This window comes from Poecilia reticulata, chromosome 1 (genome assembly GCF_904066995.2).
Source record: "Poecilia reticulata chromosome 1, P_reticulata-male-v2, whole genome shotgun sequence".
Classification (NCBI taxonomy): Eukaryota; Metazoa; Chordata; class Actinopteri; order Cyprinodontiformes; family Poeciliidae; genus Poecilia; species Poecilia reticulata.
In genome coordinates, this window is record NC_088830.1 from 4,614,570 (window position 1) to 4,635,675 (window position 21,106).

Sequence of the window (21,106 nt, forward strand, 5' to 3'; positions counted from 1 at the left end):
GTCCATATTCTGCACAGATGTTCCTGTACACTATGCCCGCCACTTGGTTATGTCGTTCCATGTATGCTTTCCCTGCCAGCATCTTGCACCCTGCTGTTATGTGCTGGACTGTCTCAGGGGCCTCCTTGCACAACCTACACATTGGGTCTTGTCTGGTGTGGTAGATCTGAGCCTCTATTGCTCTGGTGTTTAGGGCCTGTTCCTGGGTGGCCAGGATGAGTCCCTCTGTGCTGTCCTTGAGTCCAGCTTTCTCCAGCCATTGGTAGGTTTTCCTGACATCAGCCACTTCAGTTATTTGTTGGTGGTACATCCCATGTAGGGGCTTGTCCTCCCATGACGGTACCTCCAGCACCTTGTCTTCTGTTCCCCATTGCCTGAGACATTCGCTGAGCACATCGTCCGTTGAGGCTTTGTCCTTGATGTATTTATGGATCTTGGATGTTTCATCCTGGACAGTGGCTCTCACACTCACTAGTCCTCTGCCTCCTTCCTTACGACTCCATCCTGACATGTGTATCTAGGAATTCTTTTCTGTATTTAGCTTCCAATTTATACCCCCGTATGCACCTTTATTTAAATTTTTATTATGACAATTATTACTAGTATTGTTATTATCATTCATTTATTCGTCTAAGTATAATTTCTGTGATATTTTCTTTTTACATAATATTTATTCTAGGTTTTGCTGGCTCCATGTAAGAATTGTGATGCGTTAAACGTATAATAATAGCAATAAAATAGGTTTTTATTTTTATAAATATTACTACGTCACATTGCGGCGCAGTGGAGCAAACAAAACCGTGACGTCATCACTTCGCGACAACCACTCTTTCCTGTCGGTAGAGACGAGCAAACCAGGCGCTTGTGGAGGAGCCTGTAAACGGCTAAAAAACACCAGCAACTGACGCGCAGTTTGGTCTCAGCAGTGTGCTTTCCCCCTCGTAACGACCCGAGACCACCATAAGCTGAACTCTACAAGAACCGAGCCAAGGGTTCGGGCAGACCACCCAGTATAAGCGAGCAGCTAACGTTAGCGGTGTTTTTGGCTCATCTAACCGGTCGTGCTAACGCATTAGCCTCGGATAGTCAGGTGCAAGCCGACTGCTGCTGCTGAAGGGAGGGAATCAAGCGTTGGCTTTCAGTGTCGAGCTTCCATGGATACATCGTCCTGGATCTACCCGGCCCGACGGAATTAGCGGAGGCTTCTGCTCTCTCCTTCTTCACATCCACCAGGTAAAAACAGTCCAGTGCAAGATCACAACTGCTCCGTTCAGCAGTGAACAGAGGGGCCTAGCATCAACTAGCATTAGCTCGGTGGCTATCCGTTAGCATCGCTAACTTAACGCAGTCTTTTGAAAGTCTTGTTAAAGGGCTGTGAAAGAACATGAAAAGTCTTGTTTTGGTTTAATTCTCTCGGTCTGACTTGAGTTTTTTCCTGAACAAAGCTCACTAGCATCCCGAGCATGCTAACTGCGGAGAGTTAATCACAAGAGCGCATGAACTGGATATCTGGAATTCTGCTTATCTTTATTCAACTATATTCTTTTCTCCTTATGCACAGCGTTCACAACGCTCGAGTCGAGTCACTTTGTGTCAATAACAAGATTTAAATTCTTAAAAATGTCAAATGTAGACGCACTAAGCAGAGAAACCTAGTGGACTAGCTGCATGTGGTTAACCCGGAGAGCTAAGGCTGGACTGTAGCCCATGTGTGCTCACGATACCTTATAAATATAAAGATCTGTTTTATTTTTTTTAACGATGATCAATATCTAAATCGCTGTTATGTCTGCAGCCAAAAGAAACCCCGCCTCCCCCTGATGAATACTTGTAGATGTCAAGAATAGTAGTTACAAAGTGTTTAAGGAGCCGGTGTTTGAGCCTTTTCAAACAACACTTAAGAATTAGTTTCAAGTGACGAGCATCACTGAAAAAGTCTATGAAACTGTAATGTTTACATGTGATGTCATATGAGAGTATTGTTGTCAGAAGTTTGTAGAAAAACTGTTAAGTATTTATTAAAAGGCTTCAAATGCTGAACCTCCAAGTAATGCACTTTGAGACTTTATAATATCAGAAAACTTGGTTTTAAAACCTGCATATCAAATTCATTTTCATATCTCAGGTAGGATAGATGAGATCAATTTTTGTCAAACTATTTGCACACATGGCAGAAGTAACAGAACAGGGATGTCTGAATAAAGATGTCAGCAAAAATGTTCAAAACAAATAACTTAATCTAGAAGAACATTAAGTGACCTTGAAATTCACACCAAGAACATTTTTATTGGTTTAAAATCAAGCAAAATATGTGCGTTGATTTTTGTACCTCCCTTTAGCCTAAAACCTCTGGAAAAGCTGCACAGAAATTTTCTGCATTTCAAAGCATTTTGTCAATGTCAGCTTGGAATGTCCAACAAATGACCTTTGATGAATGTTCCTCCTTTCTCATGCTTAAATGTCTTGTAATAAGTCTTGTTTTTAGCCAAATGGTTATTGTCTTTATTGTTTAAAATGATATTTTTTTTAGAATTTAAAATGGTGGCACTCAATACTCTGCAGTCAAACAGCAGCTGTTTGCTCTTTAGGAATCAAGTTGTTGGGCGTTGCATGCTATTTTAGCTCTGCAGTGTTTGATAATTTTTTGAATGAATAGGAATGTATTTTGTCCTTCTGGCAGGCTGTGTGTAACAAAGTGCTGAAATATTCAAGTGAAAATGGATCCATGGCTGGGCTCTTTGTAATATGAATGAAAGGCTGTTAACATGTGACTGTAGAAAAACAACACACCATGTGCATTGAGAGTATCATTCATTCCACATGAACTATGATTGGAAGTTATTTCAGATTTTGTTTTGACAGATATTCTGGTAAAGTAGAAAGTTTTGAACCCGGTGCTCTCTCTCTCTCGCGCTCTCTCTCTTTCTCTCTCTTTCTCTCTCTCTTTCTTCCTCTCTCTCTCTCTCTCTCTTCTTCTCTCTGACTATCATAAGATGAAAGCAGTAAGTTAAAGTGATGGAGGTGTAACCAGATGAAGCTTTTCTTTCTTGTTGTATGTCACCGTTTTCAGAAATGATCCATCTTGACTTGGATGATTTTAAGCTTGATATGAAGAAGTACTTTTATTTTTGTCAATGATACGACTTTCCATACAGAGAACTGTGTTGGTAGCAGTTCAGATAATCAGTACTAGGGATGCACTAATCTGTTGTCCAGAGACGGGAATCAGCCGATTTTCTCCTGATCGGCTGATCAAATACTGTTTCTTTTTTTTTTTTTTAAAAAGGCAAACTCATTAAAGTTCCTAGATTATAACAAGAATAGATGAAAATAAAAAGAAAGAAAGTTTATTAGCCGGAGTTGACAGTATTTTCATCATTCTTTGAATCCTGACACAAACACCCCCCATTAATCACCCGGTTTGGACATGGTGCAGAAATCAATTTCTATCCTACTGTGATGGATATTTTAGAACAAATGTTTTTTTGTGATTTGGGATTGATGGCTACAGATTTGTTGGTAGTTTTTGTGTTTCTTTAAAGGGGCAGTAGTATATATTCTCCAGGCACATAGTGTCATTTTATAACAAGTCAAATAACTGTTACCTTTAGTTGTTATCAAAATGCTATATCAAACACAACTTGAAATAATTTTGACTTCATAATTTAACACCTTGAAATTGGTTCTCTGTCTCTTTAAAACTTCCTGTTCTTTCTGAAACCTCATGAAGTCATCACAACATGGCTCCTCTATTAACCCTTTAGCGATGTTTTTACCAGCCTTACATGGCATTTTAATATTATTGCATTATAATGAGCTCAGCAGATGTACAGTTAGACCAGGTGTTTGCTAATTACTGCTGGCTAGTCTGAAGGAGCTGAGGGAGTCATGGGGAGGGCTGCTCTGCCTTTGAGGCGGTGCTTGATCTTATAGATTGACTGCAGCTGTTTAGCTTTACCCAGCTGAATGGTTGCCATGGGAGATTAAATGATTTCTCAAACATGCATGAAAGAATCAAATCAGCACTCCATGTATATTTTTGATGAGGGAATAAGATTATAACATGATGGAAATCAGAAAAGTAAATTTTCCATAACACTGCCCCTTTAAATCCATTCTGTGACAAACAGCATCAAATGAAAAGATAAAAACTTTTGGATTTGGTGCTCTCATGTTACCCACTGGGACACTGTAGTTGCTTTGCAATATTGTTAGATTAATCTGGTGTTAAGAAATAGACGAGCTAGCAATAACCTCATCGGTTTGTGTCAACAAGAACAACATCAGAATATATATGATGTATTCTCGTGAAAGAGTTGCAGAACTCATTGGTCGAAACGTGAAACGTTTTCTAGAAAGCCACCCTCGTGTTTCCCCCCTCGTCCTGGCTTGCAGCATTGCGGCTCGGTGATGATTTTGAAAATGTAAAGTGCGAAGATAGGACAATGGTGTCAGGAAAAGAATGGCATATTTTCGGTCCACATGGGGCATGAGGATGATGACATGAGATTTCCTGGCTGATAGCTGTGGCGAGGCCTTGAGAAGTGAGAGACCAGGGCTATCTCAAGAGTTTGTTTGCACAAAGCCTTACATTCCCACACTCCTGACTTGCGCTGTGTTACCCACCCCAGGGCTTTCCTAAGCCCTTTCTCATGTGGACAGTGGGTTTCCTGCCGTTTGAAGACTGTGTTGATAAATTGTGACGTCAGCTGGCGGCGCACACGTGGCATTTCTTCTAACGGGTCAAATTTATCCCTAAAATAGAGAACAGTTCCTAATTGAAGCAACGTGGAGCCTCGTGATATTGAATATTTATTTTCACTATGTAATGTAGTCATTGATATGTCTATTCTGCTGTTTTTAAACTAGGGAATAGGGATGCAAGTTACCAATTATCGAGTTAATCTGAAGTTCATTGATTTTATAGATTGACTACAAATTAATTGATAAGCGGCCATTTTCTTAAAAACTTGAGTTTTCTCTTGTATTAAGAAGGCCGACGGTCTTTACATAACATAAAGGGCAACATTTTTAGAATATACTGAAATAAATAAATAAATACATTTACATTAACTTGTGTGAGTTGTGTTAAATACTGAATAAAAGTAAAATGATGGTTTTCTCACATTATTAATCCTCCCGTGGTTAATAAAGTCCATTTGGCTCCACAAGCTTTTAACCCTGTTTGCAGTCTGGTGGGTCACTCTGACCCCGCGTGCGCTTTTACCGGGCTTTTTTTGTGTGTGTGTGGTTTCGGGAACTGACAGTCTGACGGGACACACTGCCAGCCGCCCGTCTCCCCCCTCTTCCGCTGTCTAACTACACCATTTGCTGTCCTCTGTTTCTGTATCTACTGGCTCCGCTTAAAGGTGACCAGTGGCGCCCTCTGCTGGATGGCGGTCACACCAAGAGAAGGTCTAAGTGTGCGTTATTAATCAATTGGAACAAATTTTAATCTAATAAAACATTAATTGACAACTAATTGTTAGTCAATTAATTATTTTGCTCTCTAATTTATACCCCTTGAAACCTTTCTCATTTATTAGCTTTGTTACCATGACAACCATCAGTGTATTTAATCAGGCATGTGAGTTAAGGGTGTGCCGATCGATCGGTCACCGATCATAATCGGCCGATTTTCGTGAAAAAGTGCATGATCGGTGATCGGCAATCATTGGCTCTTGTTGCCGATACCGATCACCTGCATCTCATTTCGCAGCCTGCTTGTGCAGCTGGTCTCCTCTTTCCTTCACACTGTGCAAATGCGCAGCAACAAATCCTAAGCGATGTGGAACTATAACGCACTGAGTGAATGGGGAAGTTTGCGTATTGTGGCGGAAAATTGATGCACGTCAAAATGCATCAACACAACGAAGCCAATTCGACATAAAAACAATGACATACTTGACGGAGTTTGGCTACATCAAGGCTCACTGCAGTAAAAAAGACATATGGAAGATCAGATAGCAGGTAAAGCAGCGCACAGCTACAAACACTCACCCGGATTAGCATGACGGTCAGAAAGCTAAACAAATAACCCGCAAAATTATTTAAGTCTTCGAGCTGTGATGTAAGAAGCTGGTTCTGCTCTCGCTGTTGAACCGCTGCTACACGCTACAAGTAGTAATATTTGACAGACGGAGCGCCGCTTCTGGTCCACCTGGTAGTGACTCTCACACTGAACCTCTGTTTAAAGCTGCAGCATCTAACCTAAAAAAATACATTTTACATACGTATTAAAACTTTCGCTGTCCTAACATGAGACAGATAATCTCTAAAAAAAAAAAAATCAATCTCCCTGCTCTGCATAATTACTCTTCTCAGTCACAAACAGCCACTCAGAACTAGCAGTAATCAGCTAGCCGCCATGCTATCAGGAAGTTTTCATTCAGTAACTCAGGATTGTTTATTGTAATGAAACCTGTATTTGCCTTTGAATGTTAAGTTTTATACTTGAATTTTTTTGGCAATGTTGAGAGGTTTTATTTTGGCTCTTTGCATTATTTAGCCTCTTCAGAGCCTTCATATGTTATCAGTCTGTTAAAGATAGTACTACCGATAGCAGTACAATTTGCAGAATGCCTGTTTTGTTTAGTTTTCTTCTTGGAAAAAGTTATTAAAAACAAGTTTTTGTCTAAATTGAGGTGAATTCGTGGTTCCTTTTTCCACATAATGTAACCGGTAGGGTTTATGATAAAAAAAAAAAATTAAAATAATTACGTGATCGGTATCGGTGATTGGTATCGGTGATCGGCCCTCATGGGTGATCTGTATCGGCAGGAAAAAACCTGATCGACACATCTCTAATGTGAGTGATGGAGGAGCACAAGATGGTTGTTAAGTGGAGGGAAAATGATGAATGTTTTTTGTTTGCCTTGTTTGTTTTTTGTTTTTTTTTGCTCCCAAAGCTCAGTCAGATTGGATCACGTTTGTCTTCAACATACTGAATATGATTTTCATAGAAGCCAATATGGTGCATCTCTGTGTCCATGGTTACATTGACAGGACAACCGTACGTTTAGCTCTGACAAACATTCCTGCCCTCTCTTACACTCAATCCCACAGCATATTGCTGCCAACGCCAGGTTTTGGGGAGGGAGTGCTGTGATCATGGGGATGTGTTTCCTGACCAAATGGTCAAATTTGGTCTGATCAGGCCAGAACACCGACGTCTGTGTTTGCGCTATTCCCTATCTGAGCTGGGATGTCTTAAAAAAATATCAAGAATGTATTATTTTTCATTTCACTTTGCTGTATGTTGGTTGACCACATAAAATCCAAATAAAATGCATAAATGTCTGGGTTTTTAAATGTAGAAAAGTTGTATTTTGCTCTGATGTTTGCATCATCAGAGCTGCTGTCCTTTGTTTACATTTCTGTTTGTGGGCTTTGATTGCTTGCAATGGAAACAGAAAAGTATGAGTCTCATGTTGTAGGCCAGTGTTTCTCAACCCTGCTCCTCACCGCCCCCTTGTCCTGCATGTTTTAGGTATTTCCCTTCTGCCACACACCTGAATTGTATCTCTGGCAGTACTTGATGGTCATGCAATCATTTGAATCAGCTGTTCTGGAACAGAGGCACATCTAAAACATGCAGAGCAGGGGGGAGGTGAGGACCAGGGTTGAGAAACACTTCTAGACTGAAATCCATCTTGGGTTGTCAAGATTGACTTCATGGATTTCATTAATAATAATAATAATAATAATAATAATAATAATACATTTTATTTGTCAGTGCCCTTCAAAGCACCCAAGGACACAACATTAAAAACACAAATTATGCAGTAAAAATGGCTATAAAGACACAAAAACCACAAAATACCATAGACCCTCTCAATATCACAATAGTACCACAAAATATTGCAATGAAGTTCTAAATCCTTATTACCCTACTCAGGGTTTCCCCCAGAAAACTTGGTAAGCCCGGTGGTCAGGGCGCCGAGGCGGTCCACCGTGTTTTTGTATTAAAAGATGTTAAGTAGACAATAAAAATAAAAATATAACTGGGTAATTATGTTATGGGAAAACGCCATCAGTGAACTGCTATATAAACCTACAATTAGTCTTAAAAACAACTAATCAAAAAATACAATTAAAATAAATATCAATTATGTCCACTTCTGTTAAATCCAAATTAAGTCAGCGGCTCCATCAGGCCTCCCAGGGCTTCAGGGGCCCCATAAATGCTAATATTTTAACATAGACCACAGATATATAAATGGAACATTTGTGTATTGAGATTATCATTGCTTCTAAATTTGACATAATGGTTTCAGCATATATAAATTAAAATACTTTAAATTGTTTAACATTTATATGTAAGATTTTAAGGAGCTGGCAAGTTTACTTTGTAGAAGTTCAAAGAACAATATTCATAGTCAGATTGGTTTGTTACCACAGCTACAATCTGATGCTGTGAGTTTAATCTTCTGAGTTTTAGCTCCGTTTGTTCACAAATACAAATTAGTAAACTGCAGTTATAATTTATTGCTTTTTAGGTTTGCCAGTTAAACTACACCCCTGGTCCTAGATTTCACTAAATCTAACACAGAAGCTGTTAGAGGTGCTGATGTTTTTAGCAACAGAAGGGGCCCCTAAGTCATATTCTGCTCTAGGCCTCATACACCCTTGGACCGGCCCTCCATGATGTGGTAATCCGCTGCACTGCGCAGAGATGCGCAACAAATGGGAGATTTAATTCAATGCTGCTAATGTGTCTTTAGTAGCTCTTTCATTTCGTGTCTGTTGAGTTTTTAGCAAGGGAACACAGAAACAATTTTGGCTGGTCGAGTTTCCAGACGAGTTTTTCAGATGTCCGGAGGCCGCGCGCATTAACTCTGTCTGACTCGGTGGACAAAACATTTGATACGGTTTGGTGCTTAGTGTAACTGGAAAAATACTAGTAATAAAATAATATAAAATCAGAGTGATGCGTGACTGCGAGGAGAGCGCGAAAGCTCCTCACCGGGTTAAACCTGCACGATGAGTGATTAGTGCTGGGTCGTTGACCACTAACGCACCGGCTAACCGGGAACACAGACCTAAACTTTACAGGGAAGACGGGGCCAAACGCTGGGCAACGTGTTGAGATGTAAATGTTACATAATGTTTTGTTCACAAATGTACATCATTCTCACCGCTCGCTCAAAGCACCTCTGAAAGCGCGACTACAAGTTATTCCTGCGGTTCATGTAGAGCTGCGCAACTAGAGGTTTAAACTCTTACCTTAATCAATAACTCCTCATAACTAATCATAATTCCTCACAGGCGGTTGATGTAAATATCTATAGCAGTCAGCCTGTGTCCAGTTGGAGTGAAAGGGGGAGCGAGAGCTGCTCTGAGGTTAACTTTAGACATCCAGCTGCTGCAGCGCGCGAGGCAACGCGCAGAGGCCCTCCGGTGTGATTGGTCCAGCTTTAAATGCATAAACTATAAACATATCTTCTATAAACATATCTTTTAGAAATAAATCTCCTCAGATAGTGAAACGCTCGGAGCAACAGAAACACTTGCAATCCGGCTTAAAAAAAAGGCAATTTTTATTTTATTTTATTTTATTTTCCTAAAAAAAAAATAAACAAGAAAGGCTTAGCCTGGCGGTGGCGCTAGTAAACCATGGCGGGGTTACTAGCGCCAGGCCTATAATACACTGGGGGAAACCCTGTCTATTCCTACTGGATAAAACACACTATCGGTATTTTGTTCTTGTAGAAAATCAGAAAACTGTTCTCAAACCTGATTGGCTGGGAAATGGGATACGTCAGATTCCCACAATTGTTTCTGATGTAAATATTAAAATATGCTTCTCAAAATATTGAGGCAAGAAAAAAATTTCAAACATTAATTGGACATTGAGGTTTGACGCTACAGCGACGAGGTGAAGTTAACAGAAAGACACTGTTAGATCTCCAGAGTTTGCTGTAAATGCTTTTGAGGTGTTGGTCGCTTAGCGATAACTAAGGCGCTGACGCCACATGCAAGCTCAGCAGTTTGGAAATGAAAGACTGGATTGCTGCTGCTGCTGGTGGTGGGGTTTGTTTTCTGGTCAGAGCGTTTTATGACCTCTTCCTTTGGACAAAAGCGGTTTGTCTGAGAAGTCGGGAGTTTTACATTTGTGGAAGGAAATTCAAAGCATTGGAGTCTGAAATGGAGAGGAGGAGCTGGAAACTAGTCCCAGACAGCAGAAGCAAAGTCCCGTCTGTTTTAGTGGTGTAATTTAACAGGGAACCGCTCTGATAACCATCAAAGAAAGAGACGGTGTTGGGATTTAACTGGCTTGGCTTTAGTATTGTATTTAGGCAGTTCAGAGGGTGGAGGAGGGAGGCGAGAGACTGAGAGCGAGGAAAAACCAAATGAAAGGGCTTTTTTTCCCCTGTCTCTCTGGAGGTCCATTAGGGATCTCCCATCTCCAGAAACTCCCTTAGAGGGTGTAAGTGATCAGAACCATCCAGCTGGTTCAGGACAGCAGAGCTTTACTGCAGTAAAGGTCAGGTTGCAGTTGGTTCTCACTCTGAAGCCCGGCTCTCCCTCCTGGTTGGGATCAAGCCTCTTAGTTAATCACCTGCTACAGAAAATAGAAACGCCACAGAGAAGGGATACAGGAATAAGTTCTAAGCTGTAGGTAATGCTATTAGATATTTGTTGTTATTGTTACCAGGTTTTGGACTTGGTAAGGTCTTCATTCGAACCAACTTACCGGATTTATTTCTCACCGTTATTCTTCTAAATTTCTCTGCCTTTTAAAATCCCCTCTGGATCACTTGGTTCTTCTCTACTCACTGCAAAAGCACAAAATCTTACCAAGTACTTGGCAAGATTTTCTACTGCAAATATCAGCACTAAGATTTCCATTGCAAATATAATTTTAGACTTGAAACAGGATAAAACTAACTAAGAAACTTTACAGAAAGCTATAGGAGCTTGTAAATAATTCCTTAATATTGATAAAGTACTTGTTCCATTGGCAAACGATTTAACTTAGAACATGTGGCAAGTGAAATAATAAACTAGAACTTTTTTTTTTAAATCACTATTAAGAAATTATTGACTTAAAGGGTCAGTATTATGTGTTTTCCAGATGCATAGTATAACCTTTGATCTCAGTTCTATATATCTGTATATATCAAAAAGAAATTTTACTTCGTAATTTAATGCCTTGAATTGGGCATTAAATTGGAATTGCCCAGAGAATTGATTCTCTGTCTCCTTAAAAACTCCTGCTCTTTCTGAAACTTCACCTTCAGGAAGTCATTGCGACATGGCTTTTCTATAATCCCTTTAACAACATGTTTACCAGCGTTTCACTGAGAAGTGGATGGTATAATGAGCTCAGCAGAGGCGCAATTCCTCTAGGTGTTTGCTAATTGCTACTGGCTAGTCTGAAGGAGCTGAGTGTGGGAAGTCGCACTCTGTGAGGCAGCAAGCAGAAACTTTGATACTGAACCTCTAAGTTGGAGGTGCTTCTCTAAGGTGGAGCTAGGTGCCCCCAGGCGACTGGCACAGCTGAGATTAAATAATTTCTCAAACATGCATGAAAGAATCAAGGCAACACTCCAGGTATGTTTTTTGTGAAGGAATAACATTATGACATGATGTAAAGATCAAAAAAGTAAATTTTACATCACACTTCCCCTTTAAAACCAGCTCCTATATCTTGCTGAAAAGTTTTTGAAAAGTTACTTATGTTGTTTTTCAAGTCTACTAAGATACTGAGAGAAACTAGACCAAAAATACTCTGTAAAATCTTGTGTTTTTGAAGTGTTTTGTCTTTCTAATATATTAAACTAACCCGGATGTTTGAGCTGCAGCAGCATTTCAGTCGGCTGTGAAGTTGTTAATGACCCTCTGCTCTGTATCTGTGAAATCTGTGACATCTATGAAAGATGTTAATAATTCAGTGCGGGGCATGTATCTTTAAGCTGTTTTGCAAACAGAGAGGAATCTCCCCGGTTCTGATGTGGGCTGTGTTGTAAACATGGGGTGACGGTGCAGAGATGATGGGACGCTGACAGTTGGGGACACAGCAAGTCAGACGCAGTGCTAGAGAATCTTTTCCTCACACTTTGCTGGTGGGTGCAAACCGGTGTTAAAATATGATGAAATGAACGGAGGCGCATGCTACTCTCTCTTCCTGTTTGGTTTTCTTGTCCCACAAAGGGTACCACCAGGAGTCTGAAGTACAGTCAGTCACTGCAACTAAAGTGAGTTTTCTTTCAAATTGGAGCATTTGTTTTCTCCTATGCTTCCATCTTTGATAGTAGACACTTTCTGTACAGCTGAAAATTGCCTGTGTATGAGATCAGTGTGAAAAAACGTTGACAGTTAAAGAAGCAAAAAATGTTGGGAATAAAGTATAACTTTCTTTTAACCCCACATGTCAATTTTCAGTTCACTTTATTTCTACAAACACAGTTTCTTGGGATACTTTACGAAAAAGTGAATTTTATTATTCAAATGAAAAGTTTTTATGACCATGGAATCACCGACATGCAGCATTCACTCCTTCTGGACCAGCACTTAGCGATAGCATGCAGCTAATGGATTGGACTCATCAGGATTTATGGACAGATGTAACTTAGTATCAATAAAATAATGGGGCAAATCAGTCCTGTGCTGTCTGATACATATTTTTAAACAGGAGAGAGTAGAATATGTCATAAATGCATATCAAGAAAGAAAAACTATTGACCTTTTTGTTGTTTTTAGTTTGATTTATTTTTTCTATGTACAGAGGCCAAACATGATGACAGAGGCAGAACTCTGTCATCATGGCATTCTTCCCCCTCCCCAGTGTTCACTGTTGCTATTTCTTATTAAAAACATGGAAATGTAAAGTTAAAAAGTAAATGATATTAATAATACATGTAGCCAGTGAGTTTGGAAACATGCTGTGTCTGCATGTTACATACATTTTGTAGAAAAGAAAAAATAGAACAAAGTATTGAACCTTTGAACTGTTGGCGGTTTCAGCAGATTTTCCCCGGCTCCGTTTCTCCTGTGTGACACAAACAGTCTTAAAATGTACAATTCAAAGTTATGTAGATTAGTTCTGTGGCCCAAATTTCCCTCCGCGTCAATGAATTATTTACAGTCTCTCTAAATTCAAGCAGGCACGCGGTAAGTCAGCTCTGGTCTAAAATACATCATGTATAATTTCATCTTGAGTTTAATCTGAAAATCTTTTCATCGTGTGGAAAACCTCGAGAAACCGCTGGGCTTTGAACTAAATGTTGATTTAAATTGAAGCTTTTTGAATGTTTTAGTTTTATTTAAGCTACTTTACCATGACCATTTATTTAAAGATGGATAGGGGACACAAGAGGAGGTGAAATGCTTGAATTATTAATGTTGGTGTGGAACAACAAGGAGAATGTGTTGGGTTGGTCGTGGCAGGATATCCTCAGACTTGACCTACAGGCAGCTGGCAGCCTGTTAAAGTGGCTTTTAAGTCTATTATAGAGGATAATCCTTTCAATGAGTTTCAGTGAGCAGACAGAGCAGATAAACACTTCCTGATTTCACTTGTTCCACTGTTCCGTTGTGTCCCGGTCTATAATATTTGTCCCATTTTTGTTGCTTTCATAAAAAGAAGACTGATTACCCTCGGTTACCCTGAGCCCTAGGTTGTAATCTCATATTATCAATGCCACAAACATTCTTTATCACACTTCATTTGCTACTGGAGGTGCAGAAAAACATTGATTGTATAGAGAATCACTGTTCCTAGTCATGGGAATCCTGAATCAATTTGAAATGCTCAAAAATTGACTTTGAAACATGTATAAGTTGTACTTCTTTGCTGCTCCTATTTGCGAGTCCACAGCACATTGCATTTTGCTTCCACTCAGCCACCGTATAAATTTTGGCCAACTTTTTGATATTTCTTTTATTTAAGAAAAGCTGCGTAACCAAGCTAACCCAACACTAATAAATGAATTTGCAGAATTCTATGCACAAATCCTTTTTTTAAAATATACGCCGATGAACTTTGAGACATTATAGAATTGTTTTAAATTAATGTTCTATTTGTTTACACTAGGTTTCGATTACAATGTTCCTATTGCTCATAATTTTGTTGATATTCTGCTAATGTCGATAAAACACAGTTTTGCAATTGTGTTGTTTCCATTAAGAAATGCAATTTAAAAAATCACACCTGAATTGCAATAAGTCGTTAAAAAACATGTTTGCGAAATACACAAATTCTGTAAAACCTCCTCTTCGTAGTGCAAAAACCTTTTTAGCTAAAAACTAGTTTTAAAAAAAATTGTTTGCACTAAGAAAATTTGTGTTTGTGAGTTCAGTATACACATTTTATTATCAATGGAAATGCATTATATTCAATTTGGTATGATTTATGCTGAAAACTAAGTCAGACACATAATTTAAACAGGACAACAAGCAGAATTGAAAATTGTTTCTGAATTATGACCCAAAAAATCGTAATTGAATCATTAGACAGAAATATTTGCATCTTTATTTGCTATTCTTGTTATGAGGTTACCTCATACAGATAACCTATCTCTGTCAGCCAAGACATAGGTTATGCCTATCTCTTGACTGACAGTCATAACCTTCTCTTATAAACAAGATGGCTTGCATTTGTTCCCCCAACTTAATTTCAGTTTGACGTCCAAACACATACTTTCAATTAGACTGGTCAAACATCACCTTCTTCCTTAAGACGAACCTGAAACCAGAAGAAAATCTTTCAAGATGATCAGCATGCTGACAAGTTTTTACAGAATTGTCTTATGGTATGGCAAACTTTAGTAAAAAATATTGTTTCACCATCCAAAAAAATGTATGACATTGCCAAAGTTGTTCTTATTTTTATTAGCAAACATTGATATAACATTAATTGGAAGGGTTTAAATAATGTTTAAATGCATTAACATTTATTTATTGTTTTGATTTTACTAAATGCACTAATATATTGTTATGGCCATGAGTCCTAGCATTGATTTTCAGATAAATGTGCTTATTGCCCAGAATATTAAACCCTTTTGTCATTCTGCTCTCAAGAACAAGCTGAAACCAACTGATTAAAGGACAGGCTAACAGTTAGCCACCTGACAGACAATGCTGCTCGCTGTAGAGTCAGAAGTACACCACCCCGATAAGAGTGCTGGGTGGAGCTCCTTTGGTTTCATGTCACAACTGGATAGTCTCTAAACTGCGACATTTATCTCTCCTAAAGCAGAAGTTGCCAGCTGACCGGCAGTGTGCAACAAGTGGGAGGAAAGCGGAAAAGCTGTTCCAAGGAATATTTGTGAAACTCTATTCTCATAAATGATTCACCAGATAACATTTTTTTTAGCTCAGACCAATGCTCATTGTTGCTTTTAAAAAAAATCTATTTAATGCCATCTTTATTATAAACACGACAAAATGGTTCTTGAGTTTATTACATTAAATAGCTAAAAGTCAGATGCATACATTCAATTTTCAATTTGGTATTTGTTTTGGAATTTTTCCCTCCAAAAATCTCACTTTTGAAAATTTTTTTTCCTTTTGTTTTACTTACAACTGTGTTGCCCTGCGACAGGCTGGCGACCTGTCCAGGGTGACCCCACCGCTCGCCCGGAACGTTAGCTGGAGACAGGCACCAGCAACCCTCCCGACCCCACTAAGGGACAAGGGTGTACAGAAAATGGATGGATGGATAGTTACAACTGTGTTTAGTTAAACACAGCTGAATACTGCACTGTCTTTATCCCACATGGACTCATGGGATGTACAATATAAAAATTTGGGTCAATATTAATAATGTTGGTGTGGCCAATAACTTATATTTACTGATATTGCATATATTTTCCTACCCTTTTGATACCAAGAAAATAGGATCAGACAGTCCTGTGTCCCCACCGCTGTCACATGACCAAACCAATACCACATAACGAAGCACAAGTCCTGTACAACTTAACAAACTTGTTGAAAATATCTCCCCCTAAACACCAGATCAGGCTAAGCTTGTCTTGCTATAGACCTGGGAATTATAACACTTCAGGATTTATTGAGGGGATTAAAGAGACTCCGAGACAGAAATGCTAGCAGCTCTACTCTAACTTTGACTCTATAGTCAGCAACTGATTGCACTGAAGAGATTGGTTTTAAACTTAGATGAAATTCTAATCAAAGTGCGAAGCGCTTTGGAGTCCTCTGGACTTGATAAAGCAATACACAAGTACAGGACATTTACTGTTTATTTCAGTGTTTGATGGTGTACTGTTTGAGGAAATTGTTGTTCTTATCAACATTCAGATGATTTGTTTTTAATAGATCCAAAAATAGCTATGAATGTCACAATAACAGAATCTGCTGGACAATAAATTGTCCCAGATATTATTGTGAGAAACAATATTATTTTGTGACAGTTGTCAACTAATAATAATGTTATTATAACCTGGTTCCCCCTGAAAAACTGCTTACCCCGGTGGTAGGGATTCTAGGGCAGTCAAAAAGCGACTCACTGTGTTTTTGTGTTTAAATTTTTTTTTAAAAATGTGGAGGTGCTTGAGCAAGCATCATAATACACTTGGGCAACCCTGAATAATAATGGCTTATTAATTTAAATATGTCCACTCAAAGGTTCTTTAGAAATGAAAGTTTAAAAAAAAAATTTAACACTGGAATTGGAAAGCATTTTAAATATCCAAAATAAACAAAATGATAACAATAATTAAAATGGGTTATGAAGTCTCCTTAATCAAAATTGGTCCAAATTTAAATGATCACACTCATTTTTGTTCACCGTGAGATTAATTCTTATGGTGAACGACAGGTTTAGCTATACATTTTTAAGAAATGAATAAATATCCGTCATTATGTCCTTCATGCAACTTTTATAGGTTTTTAGACAGATAAATTATCATTGTGACTAAGCTGAGAAGAACAGACATGTTTCTTGGCTGCCAGCCGTTGCCCATTGTTCACTTCCTATCTGTGACGCAGAGGAAGAGCTGACACGTGTGACGGTGAGTCACTGCGACATGCTGCTGCAGGTGTTGTATGGTGATCCTCTGTTAATGCTTTTACAGTCAAAAGAAGAAGTAACAGCATTTTCTCTGCCATCTGGGGAAGAGACTGTGAAGTCCCATCATCCTTATCTTGCTGCTCTGACCTCTCTGCTTTCTTCCCCCTTAATGCCATAACATTTAATTTGTTATGACATTAAGAGGACCTGCTGTTTTTCCGTGATCCAACCCTAGATAAGGTAATAATTAGTACAAGTTAGAAGATGTTTTTGTTGAGCCCAAAGACAGCCTGACGTAAATAATTATTTGTAAGGCTGTCAAGTGATTCAAATTCTTAATCTAATTAATCTCAGTGTAGCAGTGAATTCATCATTATTAGTCTTAAACTGCATTTTGTTAAAATGAATGACGTCAGTTAATAAATGAGTTATAAATCGTTTTATTTAGAAGACAAAATTAGTTCTCAATAATTATTCTTTGAAATGAAAACCAAAAATAAATCATGCCACTCCATAACTCTTCTGGTTCTTGCACCATTTATTAAAAAACTGAATGACATCATACTTTCACATATGAATACTAAATAAGGATCAATATTTAGATTCTTACCGAATAAAGTTTCCGAGTTTTAGTGATGAACTGTCACACCCGGATAGTGTTGGTCACTAAGGTCCAGTGAGCTCCTGTCATAGTGACATACCCTGCAGTTTTGCTTCCTTAATTGTTTTGTAGAGTTCAGAAATTTTAATAAGTACTGTGTCTCTTGACTGTGGATTGTAGAATCTGTTGAGATTTTTAGTTTTCAAATCTGAAAACTGAAAATCATGGGCAAACCCCATGTCCTTAACTATGTCAATGGGTCTATAATCCATGGCAGTCCATTCTGCAATAGTTGCAGTGAGCTTGTCAGATATAGATTTATTCAGTTGTCTGCATTTGCTGGGGGTTGTCAGGCACGCACTGGATGAAGCGGAGGCTCCGTCAAATAGGTGCGTGGTGTTAAGATGATACTCTAAACTCGAGGTGGTTGGTTGCAATGAATGTTTCTTTCCACAGCATGTGCAAATGCCAATGTGTTAACAGTCTTCTTCTTGTGTTTTATGCCAATTGGCAGACCAATTGATGGTGCATTACGACCACCAACTGGACTAGAGGGTGAATGCTGAGAGTCAGTGACAGCACTATTTCTCAGATTTGAGATGTTTTATACCTACTAGATGCAGATAGTGAGTGCGCTGGCTGTTCACCACTGCTCACAAGAGAAAAGGAATGGTGAAAGTACAGTTCCCTGTGTTTCTGACCACCTGGTTAGACACACAGTCCTTCAGTCTAAGAAACTGTGGTCTGTTAGTGATGTAGTCAAAGATCCAGTCGATTGTTGAGGCCTGTGTTTTCTGGAGTTTCTCACGGAGCAAATCAGGCTAAGTTGTATTAGATGTTCTGGAGAAATCAAAGAACATGATCCTCACCGTGCTGCCTGCTTCATCCAGATGACAGTGGGTTTGTTGAAGCAAGTGTATGATGGCATCATCAACTCCAACTCCATGGGGATACGCAAATTTCAGGGGGTCCTGATGTGCTGGTTTCCTTACTGGGCCAGCAGGAGTGTCACCAGGACCTTCAGGGCAACAGGTCTATAGTCCTCAATGACTGGTGGGTGAGTTTTCTTTGGTACTGGAACCAGGATGTCTTCCACATCCAGAGTTCCTTCTGGACTCTGAGCTGACGGCATCTGGACTCTGGACCTGCATCTTTGTTTTGGTTCAGTCTCTCCAGATGTCCCTTCATGTGACTTCTAAAGACAGACATGTGAAAGGGGAGGCAACGGGAGCAGCAGCATCTCCTGATTTGGGTGAAGACAAACTTGTGAAAGCAGATGAGTCCATGACTGAGGTGGTGATATTGTTCCGCTGTTGTTTGCTCTTCAGCTCCCTCTGGTACACCTTTCGCTATCTTTAATTTTGACCTTGAGCTGCTTATGTACAGTCCTCAATGATTCTGTCTCCCTGAAAGCTGCTTTTCCCTTATTGATTTGTTTCTAAGGTCAACAGCAAGAGATTTGGACAAAAGAAAAAAACAGAAGACATGCAACTCCTACAGTAGAGGAGACAGCATTTCGTTTAATGGACTGGGAAAGAGGCAACAGTTGTGCTTCCATTACGAATGTGCACAAAACCTTGTCAATATTCCACTAATGTCGACAAAACAATTTCACAATTGCTGTGTTTCTGTTAAATAAGAAATGCAATGAAGAAGTCACGCGTGAATAAGTTCGGTCATGCGGTCAGTCATTAAAAATTATGCCGAACCATGATCCTCCAACTACTTTCTGTTGTCTACTTCATGGTTGGCACCAGTGGCAACCATGAAGTAGTTGTTGGTCATGTGGTTGTTGATCATACACTGTTGTGATGCGAAAAATAGTTTCCGTTGCAGTTTTGCAAAATAAACCAATTTTAATACGGCCAAAAAAATTAAATAAAACCCTTCATTCTAGCACCAAAACTTTTTTGTTGACAAATAAGAGTTTTCCCGAAATTGCAGTGTTTTCATTAAGCGAATTTAATTATATGGTCAATGGAAACACAACTATTGAGGTTCAGAGTCTCTTACGGACTCTTCACCAGAGATAAGAACATGATTCCTCTGTTCCATGTACGGAAGAGCCCACCCTGTGCTTCATTGTTAGTTTCCCTGGCAGGATGCAGACCTTTCACACTTCTGACCAAGACAGAGTGGAAGTTATCAGAGACATTATGAACAGACTTTCACTCTGAGGCATCCTGCTTTTATTGGGTCATTTTAAGCCTTGTCCAGTGTGGACCAAATATTAGAATTTTAAGTTTTTTTTTGTCTGTGCTTGATGCTTGGTGTTCAAAGTTGCAATACTGGGGGTGTGGGGGAGTATTCCTTAAAGCCCAGGCGTGTGGTGCAGCTCCTGAATAATTGATTCCGGCCACACGTTGGTAATCTAAAGGTAAAGTGATAGCGCTCTGCGTTGTCTTCTTCAGGCTGCTGCTGCATTTTTAAAGTGTGAACTGGCACTCAGGTGTCAAAATGTTAACCTTTTCATCTCCTTAAAACTCTCCTGTCTGCTCAGGGGATCCTGAAAATGGGGGACATCAGATAGGATTTAACTGCTGCATCCCTGTTTTTTTTCTCTGCTGTTATACACAAGATAGAATTTTCTAATATGATGACATTTAATATTCACTCTGATACTTGGCATATTTCACAAAGCTTTCTCCTCTTCAAATGTTTGAGCAACTGCTGTGATCTCACTTCACAATAATTGATGAAAGACAGATTAGGAAATATAAAGCTAGAGAATGCAATCATACTAATTTAATTTGATTTGTAGCATTTTCTTCCATTTCTTAGCCCCTGTTTACATGGAGCCGCTCTTTTGAATCAGAATCACTTTAATTGCCTTCAGTTCACCAGGACGTTGTGAAATCTTTCTGTAACACCCCCTGCGGAGGTGTGAAGTACTCTGCTGATGCAACAGTGAACATGCGCAGAGTGTACAGCTGCAGCGTTTATCCTACGCATGAACGGGTAGACAACAACAAAAACGACGGCAGAAAGCGTGCTAAACTTGTTCAGTTTAATTTCTGATGAGGAATATATTCATTTAGATGAGCACTTCGTTCATGGGAGATGGCAACAGGTTACAATAACCCATGTTGCTAGCATGGAACCCAATTATTATGGACATTGGGTTCCATGCTAGCGACAAATAACATGTTAGCATGTTATCATTTCGGCATGATAACATGCTAAAATCACAGCGCCGTGTAGTGACCTGCCATGAACACTACAGTTGACCCACGGTGTCCTGGCGGTGCTGTCAAAACTTTTTCCCAATCAACATCTGAAAATACCTGCAGTTTCCAGTTAACTGTCTTGTGTATAGCCTCAATTGTATCTCTTTCTTACTGTTTGCAATTTATAGATAAATATATATTGTATACATGTGATGTTTTATTCGACGGACGCAGAAAGAAGTCACTGCTGTTGTTCTCCAACAGAGTCCTGTAAACTGCTTTCTGCAGCCGGAGTTGAAAGCGACTGAGATTTAGGTATCCTCTGTGTCATTCCCTAATCAGTCCCACAACTCCCACCCACTC

At 39.2% G+C, this 21,106-nt stretch overlaps 1 protein-coding gene across 1 annotated transcript in view; it reads left to right on the plus strand.

The window, feature by feature from the left end:
- Nucleotides 1-809: 809 nt before the first annotated feature.
- The window catches only part of fbxw7 (F-box and WD repeat domain containing 7), a 103,834-nt gene continuing 83,537 nt past the window's right edge, over nucleotides 810-21,106 (plus strand). The window contains exon 1 of the mRNA XM_017306189.2: nucleotides 810-1,233. The gene's annotated coding sequence lies outside the window, so the exon portion shown is untranslated. The remainder of the gene's footprint in view (nucleotides 1,234-21,106) is intronic.